This window comes from Marmota monax, unplaced genomic scaffold (genome assembly GCF_021218885.2).
Source record: "Marmota monax isolate L192 unplaced genomic scaffold, Marmota_monax_Labrador192_F-V1.1 WCK01_AAM20220418_F8-fsc00006, whole genome shotgun sequence".
Lineage (NCBI taxonomy): Eukaryota > Metazoa > Chordata > Mammalia > Rodentia > Sciuridae > Marmota > Marmota monax.
The window spans coordinates 16,948,195-16,957,473 of record NW_026693712.1 but is presented as its reverse complement, the minus strand read 5'-3'; the positions used below and the strand labels follow the sequence as shown (position 1 = coordinate 16,957,473).

The following is a 9,279-nucleotide window of genomic DNA, read 5'->3' as shown; positions in this document are numbered from 1 at the left end:
CTCATGCTGGGAGTCACTGCAGACTCCCAGCAGAGGTCAGGGCACCTCTGGTAAGTCCTGCAGCTGGAGGGGTTCAGTGCACACCAGCAGCACACGGCTCCCCACTCTGCTCTTCCTTCTAGTGAAGGGAAGCTGGCCCTGAGCCCAGGGACCCAGGAAGGGTTAGGGTTGAGTGGGGAAGAGTGGATAGGGAGACAGCGTGGGAGGGAAGGAGGCCCAGAGAGGGGGAGAGCCTCAGACAGAGAAGGATGGAGACCAAGAAGGAAGTTCATCTGATCTAGAGGAACTGATTAAAATCCTGGAAGAAAATGTGATGGAAAGACTTTCTATCTTTCTATTGAGACATTTAACCTAAAAGAAATGAGTTAAATAATTTATACAGAGAATGAGTGAAATTTGCTTTGATCAAATTAAAAAATATGACTGTAGAAATAAAGTGTCCGCCGCGTCCTTTCCAGGCGGCAGAAGGAGCTGCCGAGAAACAAAATGACAAAGACATAAAAATAACTAACCCTAACCCGGCGAATATTAGTACCATATTTTTTGGGAGATTACAGAGCGTCACTATAGGCCATGCAGAGAAATCCTCTCTAAGCACCAACAGGAGAGGGCTTGCTCATTGCGGAAGCCCCATAAAAGCCAGAAAATGGATAAAATTTTCCTTTGCAAAAGTGATCTGACTTCACTCAGGGGTTGGCCCAGAAGCCACAAGGGATCAAGTTAATTTCCCACTTGTGCATTCAAAAAAAGAAGAAAACCATCGGCTCCCCACCCCATCTCTGTGTTTCTTAATGATGACTGTTCTTCTCCCAAACACCTCACACACACACACCTGTGCATGTGCGCATGCACGTGGGCATGCACACACACACACACACACACACATACACATACGTGAACTCATCTGCCCCTAAGGGTCATCACAGATCAGCTCCGAGAGCAAAGGGTAAGCATGAATACCCCGGACTGAACTTCTCTGGGCCTCAGTGTCACTCTCTAAAATGGACTCAGCTCTACTGTGCGGGAGCCTGGCAGGCCGACCTGACTCAGAATTTGGGACCATCTCTTCCTCTCCACCTGAAGAAATGCCACAAATGCCCCAGATGCCGGAAATTCCTGCCTCACCTGCACCTCCTCCGGGAAAGTCCAGTCCCTAAGAGAAAGTTGATCTTGAGGGGCACCAGGCCTTCCAACTTTGAGAGTTCAGTTAACCAAAACCACACTTAGTTCTGGGAGAACATCCAAGATTAAAAGCATGGGCTCGAGCATCAGTACCAGGCTCAAATTCTGGCTTCCCCATTTTACGTAGCTGTGTGACCATGGCCAAGTTAACTCACTTCCTCTACCTCCTCATCTGCAAAATGATAGTAAAACAGATTTGCTGGGATTCACTGAGATAAGGGATGTAAAGTGGGGTGCCTAGAATGTTGTAAAAATTCATAAATGACAACAGATTTCACAAAGACTTTGGGAGAGATATTCAAGGTCAGAGTAAATTTTCTTTCCAGATCATTAGTTATGGTTTCTTTCTTTTTTTTTTTTTTTAGTTGTAGATGAACACAATACCTTTATTTTATTTATTTATTTTTATGTGGTGCTGAGGATCGAACCCAGGGCCTCATACATGTTAGGCAAGCGCTCTACCACTGAGCCACAACCCCAGCCCCATTAGTTATGGTTTCTGATCCCCAGATGAAGAGGGTCCCACTGACCTCTGTCCTGGTGGCACAGAGGAACCAGGATGAAGGGGGACACTCACCCCACTGACATGAGGCCTGGAGAAAGGAGGAATCACAGCTCAGCAAGGGAGACTGAAGGAGTCAGGGAGAAGAACAGCAGCCTCCCCGTTCCTAGGGGACTGTCATTGGCCAGAGGGGGTCTGAAAGTGGAGATGGGCTCCTAGGAGCCTTGGAATACTAGGAGCTTTGCAGCAATGCAGAGGCTGCTTCAGCGAAAGTGAGTTCCTGCCTCTGGGGGGTGCTGTGTGTAGTCAGAGCCTTGGGGTAAGTCAGAGGGGCTTGGAGCTCAGAACCTACTCTGCTTGCTTGGTCCTGGGGTCTCTGGCCCTTGTCCTTCTTTTTGTGCTCCTTGCTCCTTCTTTTCCTTCTCTATGGGATTCTCTTCCCTTCTCCCCACCCCATTCTTCTGAGGACCCCTGAGAAAAAGCAAAGACCATATGGGGATAGAGTGTGCGCATAGCATATCCTGGGTTTGTTTGGCTGAATGGTGTGAAGATAGGAAGGAGCCGCAGGTGATGGAGAGGCAGGTGTGTATGTGTGAGAGGGAGGGAGGGAGGGAGAGAGGGAGGGAGATGGAAGAAGAGAAAAAGGAAACAGGAAATAGAGGGAGACGCAGAGAGAGAGAGGGAGCAAGAAAGACGACAAAGACCAAGTGAGCAGAAAAAGAGAGGAAAAGAAATATCAGAGAAAAATGCTGAGAGGGGAAAAAATCAAAATGGGAGGAAATTCAGAGAAAAGGAGAGAGAGAGAGAGAGAGAGAGAGGGAGGGAGGGAGGGGTGGAGAGGGGCGCCGCAGCCTGCACTTGCAGCTGTCTAGGAGGCCAGCTGTGGGTGGGCCCAGGGCACACGCGTGTGCTCACAGGCACGGCCACTGAGCCACTGTGTCAGTGCGAGTGTGTCAGCCCCGGGATGGGGATGAGCTGGCTTTTATCTCCTCTGGCTGTGCAGGATTTACAAGCTTTTGAAATGCAGGATTAATAAGAAGAGGCCGGTGTTTTAATCTATAATGGAACAGAAAGTATCATTATTGTTAAATAATGCACAGCCTGTCGTTTATTAAGAATTAATGGTTTATCGAGTACTCAGGTTGCTGCAGCCGCCTGTGCCCTCCCAGGCCTGGGCTCCTAGCTACTGGCCTGGCGGTCCAGCCATGGCCCCCAGAGCCAGCCTGGCCACGGGCAGGCTGGAAGGGCAGCAGCCAGCCAGCGAGGCTCTGTGCGCCTGCTCAGAGGCTCGGGATTTCTGTGGGCTTCCCTTGCAGGGCTGGGAGAGGTGATGGGGGTGAGTTCCCTTCATCCCTTCGTCTTGGACCTACCTACCCATCCTGGGGGGATTTTTAAAAATGTATCTTCCCCCATGAGGCTTCCCCACAAAATTTCCTCCTCTAGCACCGAGACCTCTGGAAGGAGTGACAATACAGAAGGTCCCCTACCCCCACCTGGGGCCTAGAGTAAGGGATCCCACTTCCCAAGAGAACGACACCTGTGGAGGCCGGTAACCCGACCCCGGAAGAGGGGACCCCTGTCTGAGAGAACTTTCTCTGGGCGGGGTTTCACATGGTCTCCATCACCACCTGATATCGCCTCTGTTTTATAGATGGGGAAACTGAGACTTGGGGAAGCTGTGACATCTGCCGAAGGCCACACCACAGATGGCAGGAACAAGTTATTCTATTTTATTCCAAAGCCCTTCCCACTCCAGGCCTTGTCTCAAAATGAGTGACTTCAAGGACAGCATCTGAGAACTGCTAAAGGGTCTCTGTGTTTGTCACATGGAGCTGTGACTGCCAAGTACCAAGTCACAGCAAGCCAGCATCTTCCCCAGCAGGGGAAACTGTAGCCAGTGGGTGACTTTCCAGGAAGGCAACCGGGGAGTCTGACGCCCAGCTCAGCATCCCAGCCAGACTCCATCCTGAGCCCTTGTGACACCAATCTACATGGTTTGAGTCTTTGGCCAGAAATACCCAGGTCCAGACACAGAAGCTCACCATATATGCACCATCTGAGGCAGGAATTAGAGCTGAGTGGCCCCTGGGCAGATTACTCAGCCTCTCTGAACCTCCATCATAGTAATAATGCTTGCCTCAAAGGGTTGTTGAAAATACTGAATGAGGTCCTCCATGTCAGAGTGTGGCGTAGACCCCACAGGAAGCACTCATGTTGATCTGGGGGAGAGGAAGTGGCACTGGGGTTACTGATTCCAGCATAAGCACGCTTCCAGCGCCACAGCTCACCTTATTCATTCATTCCACAAGGATGTGTGAGCACCAGCTTTGTAATAAGCACACATCTCCTGAGCACCTACACTGGCCAGGGTCTGAGTGCTGAGCAAGGCAGAGGCCGTCCCTAGCCCAGAGGCGCCTCTGTCACACTTGTCTTCACTGTTCTTCCCATAGCCTTCTCACCCAGTCCCAGATCCCAGTCCCAATTTCTCACCTCTATCTTCCACCTGCTCTGCCTCTATTCCCCTCCTGGCCACCTCTCGGTTTTATCTGTTTATTTGCAATACTGGGGATTGAACCCAGGAGTGCTTTACTACAGAGCAGCATCCTTGGCCTTTTTTTTGTGTGTGTGGTGGTGGTGCTGGGGATTGAACCCATGGCCTTGTGCATGCAAGGCAAGCACTCTACCAACTGAGCTACATCCCCAGCCCCTAATCCCCAGCCTTTCTCTTTTCTTTCTTTTTTTTTTTAATTTAGGGCAAGGTCTTGCTAAGTTGCTGAGATTGGCCTGGAATTTATGGTCCTCCTGCTTCAGCCTCCCTAGTCTCTGGGATTACAGATGTGCGCCACTGCACTCCTGTCCAGGCCTCATCTCTGTGCCCAAGTCCCCATTACACTCCACCCTCCACTCCCTCCAGCACATTCTCCCTCCTTGGCTTCCATGCGAGTCTGTTTCAGCATTCCCCTCTTTATCCTTTCTCCATCCAAGCTCCCCTCATCTCATCCCCATCTCACCTGATCCCCTTCCCAGTTCCAATCTTTCACTACCCTTTCTCCTCAGTTTCTGCCATCTCCATCTCGGTCCTTCCTCATCCCCATCCCCAACTGCAGGGATCCAAGGGAACTGACAGAGAAGGGGACACTGCCCCAGAGGCCACACTGCCCCCAGAGGCCACTGTGGGAAGGCACATTCCAGGGGATGAGCCCCAGATCCCCCAGGCTAGTGCAGCCACAGCACCTGCAGTAGGTAGAGTCCCCTCCGCTGGCTGGAGCAGGGAGGGCACTGACTGAGCCGCAGACTTGCTTCTCTCTCCCCACCCCCATCGTCCCTCTCTCCTCTGGGCGGGCCACCACGCTGGGACCATGGCCCACAGCCTGGCTCCTCACGCGGCTCCTGTTTTATTAACCTGCCTGTCGCTGCTCTCGCCACTGAATAGGGCCTGTGGGGGGGCCGGGAGGGGGGGGCCCAGGGCTTTGCCAGGGATCACCATGGAAACAGCAGCCTCGGCCAATCAGTGGGCAGGCAGCTCCGAGTGCAGCGGGCAGCTTGGTCTCCGAAGCCTCGTGCAGCCCGCAGGCTGACTCCTGCCTGACAGGCCCTCCCCAGCCCCTGCCAAGGGAGAGGATAAAAGCGGGGACAAGACCCTAGGGGAGGGGGCAGAGGCAACAGAGCAGCAGGAGTGCAAAGCCAGGGGCGCTAAGCACTGAATTAGGAGATGAGGAGAAATTGGAGGAAGGGGATCAGAGACCCCTGGCATGGAGATCTGGAGGTAGAATATTAGGAGCCCTGGGGTAGGGGGCTGAATTTCTCCCTGGCTGCAGTTCTCTGCCTAACCCAGGGTTCCTCGACCTCGGCATTACTGACATTGGGGACCAGGTAACGCTTTGTCATGGGAGGCTGTGGATTAACTGCATCCCTGGTCTTTGCTCACTAGAAGCTAGTAATACCCCCCCATCCCCCAGCTGTGACAACCAAAAATGTCCAGATACTGCCAAATGTCCCCTGGGGTCGAAATCACCCATTTGAGAGCCACTCTCCTAAGCACTCACAGGCAGTGGTCACTGTCGGTGAAACTTGCTGTCTCTGAGCTGGCTTCTCTGAAGCCAAGGAGGAAGATGGGGAAGGGAAAGGGGAGGAGGGAGCCCAGGGCAGGGTTCCAGGTTGGGGGGGGTGAGCCTCTGGAAATAGACAGGTCCAGGAGCTGCCAATTTGTGCCGCAGAGATTAAATAAAATAAGGTATCTAAATGCCTTTCTTTGCTGGGTGTGGTGGCACATGCCTGAGGCTGAGGCAGGAGGATCACAAGTTCAAGGCCAGCCTCAGCAATTTAGTGAGGCCCCCAAGCAATTTAGCAAGACCCTGTCTTAAAATAAAAAATAAGACAGACATGGTGGTACATGCCTGTAATCCCAGTAGCCCAGGAGGCTGAGGCAGGAGGATCAGGAGTTCAAGATCAGCCTCAAAGCAACTCAGCAAGACCCTGTCTCTAAATAAAAATACAAAAAAGGGCAGGGGATGTGGTTCAGTGGTTGAGTGCCCCAGGGTTCAATCCCTGTTACCAATAAATAGATAAATAAGGCTGAAGTTGTAGTTTACTGGTAAAGCACCCTTGTGTTCAATCCCCAGTACATCTCCCCGCTCCAGAAAGAAAGAAAGAAAGAAAAGGAAGAAAAAGAAAAAACAACAACAAAAAATAACCTTTTCCTCACTGAGGTTTCTGGTTCCTTCTCAGCCTTGCCCAGCTGCCTTCCATCGGGCTCACATCAGGCACCACATCCAGGAAGCCCTCTCAGATTCTCTCACTCAGACTAGTTTTTCTTTCTTCAAGACTCCTCATTATGTGGCTTCTACCTCTGTGCCAGCAGTTGGACGCTGGTTCACCTCCAACACAGACACCTTTACTGAGGGTTTCTGTGTGCTGGATCCTGACTAAAGGCTCTAAGCATATTTTTTCAATCTTCCTTATGACTCCATGAGCTAGGTTCCATTAATATCCCCGTTATACAGATGAGGAAACTGAGGCTCTAGTTAGAAAACTTGCCCACATGACTCAAGTTAGGTCCTTCAAATAGTTAGAAATAACAAAGTCAGGACTCAAACTCAGGAAGTCAGGACCCCAGTAAACATGTTTCTAACCTCTGATGTGCACAGAGTGCCCATCACCACTCCCCGCCCCCCTCCCCCACCGTTGAATTCGCAGCTCCTTGATGTGCCCAGCATGTCTGGTGAGGGGCAGGTGCTTGAGGGCTGTTCTGAATCTACTGGTGGTTTCTGGAAAGGTCTGAGTGGGCAGCAGGGCATCTAGCCCAGAAGGCGAGGGCCAACTGGCAACTCCAGGGTGCTGTTCCCACTAAGGCCCTAGCTTTGGCTGGGATGTGCTTTAGTTGGGCCAGCCCATGAAAGACAAGTACCATGTAGGCTACATCTCAGTCACACTGCTTCACTGAGTCACCTCTGGTTTCTAGGACAGACTGTCCCTCAATCCCATGGAAGCTGGGTCATGGCCCCCCCTAGTGGCCAGAGGGCCCTGCTGATAGAGGTGACAGTGCCATCCACACCTCACCCACAGCCCCCACAGCTTCTCTCTGAGTCCTATTCCCAGGCTCCAAGGAAACCCCAGGGCAGGGGGTTAGAGCCAGAGGGCTCAAGTATATGTCATTGAGGAGCCTGGCCTCAAGCCTATGCCTAGAGGACAAAGCAAACCCCCCTATCTCCCATCACTGCCCCCCCCAAGAGCCCATCTTGCTTCTGCCCCATTTGAAATAGTGGGGGCGGTGTTGGCAGAGAACTTCCACCCCCATCCCTTCCTTACATTCAGTAAGAGGGGGCTTGAGGCTGAGGGGAGTCTGCCAGGAAGCATCGTGTGATGCCACTTCCCACTCAGGTTAGGGTTTTGATCTGGAATCCAGGAGCTGGAGTCCCAGAGGGCTCACATCAGAACTGCTCCCTGCATATACCACCACCTCCCCCAGGAACCTGCAGCACACCACCTCGGCTTTGAAGGCAGGGCTCCTGACAAGCTGCTGTTCCCATGGCAACCCCATCCCAGGCTGCCCTACCCGGTGCTTTCCTCCACCCGCTTCCTCCACCCTGAACCCTCAGCACCTTCATTCACAGAACAAGAACTGCTTCATATGGACAGAGTGGACTCCCCTTCCCCCTGCTCTCTCCATCCCCTTCTTTTTCCTTCTTCTCATTCAGTGGAGAACGATAAACCAGAGAAATGGATGGAGAGAGTGGGGGTGAGAACAAGACTGAGCTAGGGTGGGTGGAAGGGTAGGCTAGAAATGGAAAGGAGCCCACGGCTCAGCACCCCCACCCCCATCATGGCACCCCAAGGTTCAGGTCTCTGTTCATCTTCTTCCCAGCTCTGTGGATCTGTACCTCTCCTGCTTTCTGTGAAGATCCAAGGCTCAGACAGCCTCCCTTGTTATCCCCAGGTCCCAAGCCCAACAGGGCCAGGTCTGAGCCTCCAGCACCAGCCAAACTGTAACTCAGAGGCCAGATGCAAAGGATCAGCCCTGGAGACCCAAGGCTGCTCTGACCCTGGTACCCCTCTTGCATAAGACACAACCTTGCAGTGGTAACTGAGGAGCAAGGGGACTCAGCTTTAGGATGAGATGGTGGGAAAGACTAGAAGGGAGCCTCAGACCCCAACCCTGTTTAAACAGTGCAACTCCCCAGGCTAGAGAAGAAAACTTGATTTGGGGGCTTTGGCAGGAGCTCTTGGAAAGTCAGGAGAGGCCTACTGAGAACGGGCACCAGTCCCATCTCTGCAGCAGGGCCCTAAGCAATGGTCAGAAACTCAGCTTCAGAATCCACTAGACTGATCTTGAGTTATAATGCCCTCATTTGTTCATTGATGCTTATCTACTCTGAGCCTTGATTTCCATACCTGAAAAATGGAGAAACAATTACATACAAGTATGTGACTGACACTCATGAGCCCTCCATCCCTTCCAGACAGGTCTTGAGATACATTATTTCACTTAATCTTTCTGGTAAACCCAGTGAGGTAGATGTTGTTTATATGTCTATTACACAGAGAGGAAACTGAGGCCCACCGATATTAAAGTTGGAGAGCAGAGCTTTCAATCCAGGCAGTATAAGATAAGGTATGCATAGGGTTCTGCAGCTGCTAAATCTCCAAAAACTGGGGATTTTTTTTTGGGGGGGTGTACTTGGGATTGAATCCAGGGGTGCTTAACCACTGAGCCACATTCTCAGCCCTATTTATTTATTTACTTACTTATTGGTACCGGGAATTAAACTCAGGGGCACAGGACCACAGAGCCACATCCCAGCCCTATTTTGTATTTTATTTAGAGACAGGGTCTCACTGCATTGCTTAGCGCCTAGCTGTTGCTGAGGTTGGCTTTGAACTCACCATCTTCCTGCCTCAGCCTCCCAAGCCGCTGGGATAACAGGCAGGTGCCAGGACACCAGGCAAATGGGGATCTTCTGAAGAGTGGGTTTTATGTCCTGAGCTGGGGCTTTATATCTCACTTCCTTGCTCCACAGATGCACAGCCTCCACTGGCAGCCTGGATTGTGTTATCACCAGGCAAGGTCAAAGAAGGGGCTCAGACTTGGTGAGACT

At 51.8% G+C, this 9,279-nt stretch overlaps 1 non-coding gene across 1 annotated transcript; it reads right to left on the bottom strand.

The window, feature by feature from the left end:
* Positions 1 to 4,313: 4,313 nt before the first annotated feature.
* On the bottom strand, positions 4,314 to 4,386 carry Trnaa-ugc (transfer RNA alanine (anticodon UGC)). The gene has a single exon. It is a non-coding gene; the product is annotated as a tRNA-Ala (tRNA).
* Between the last annotated feature and the right edge of the window lie 4,893 nt (positions 4,387 to 9,279).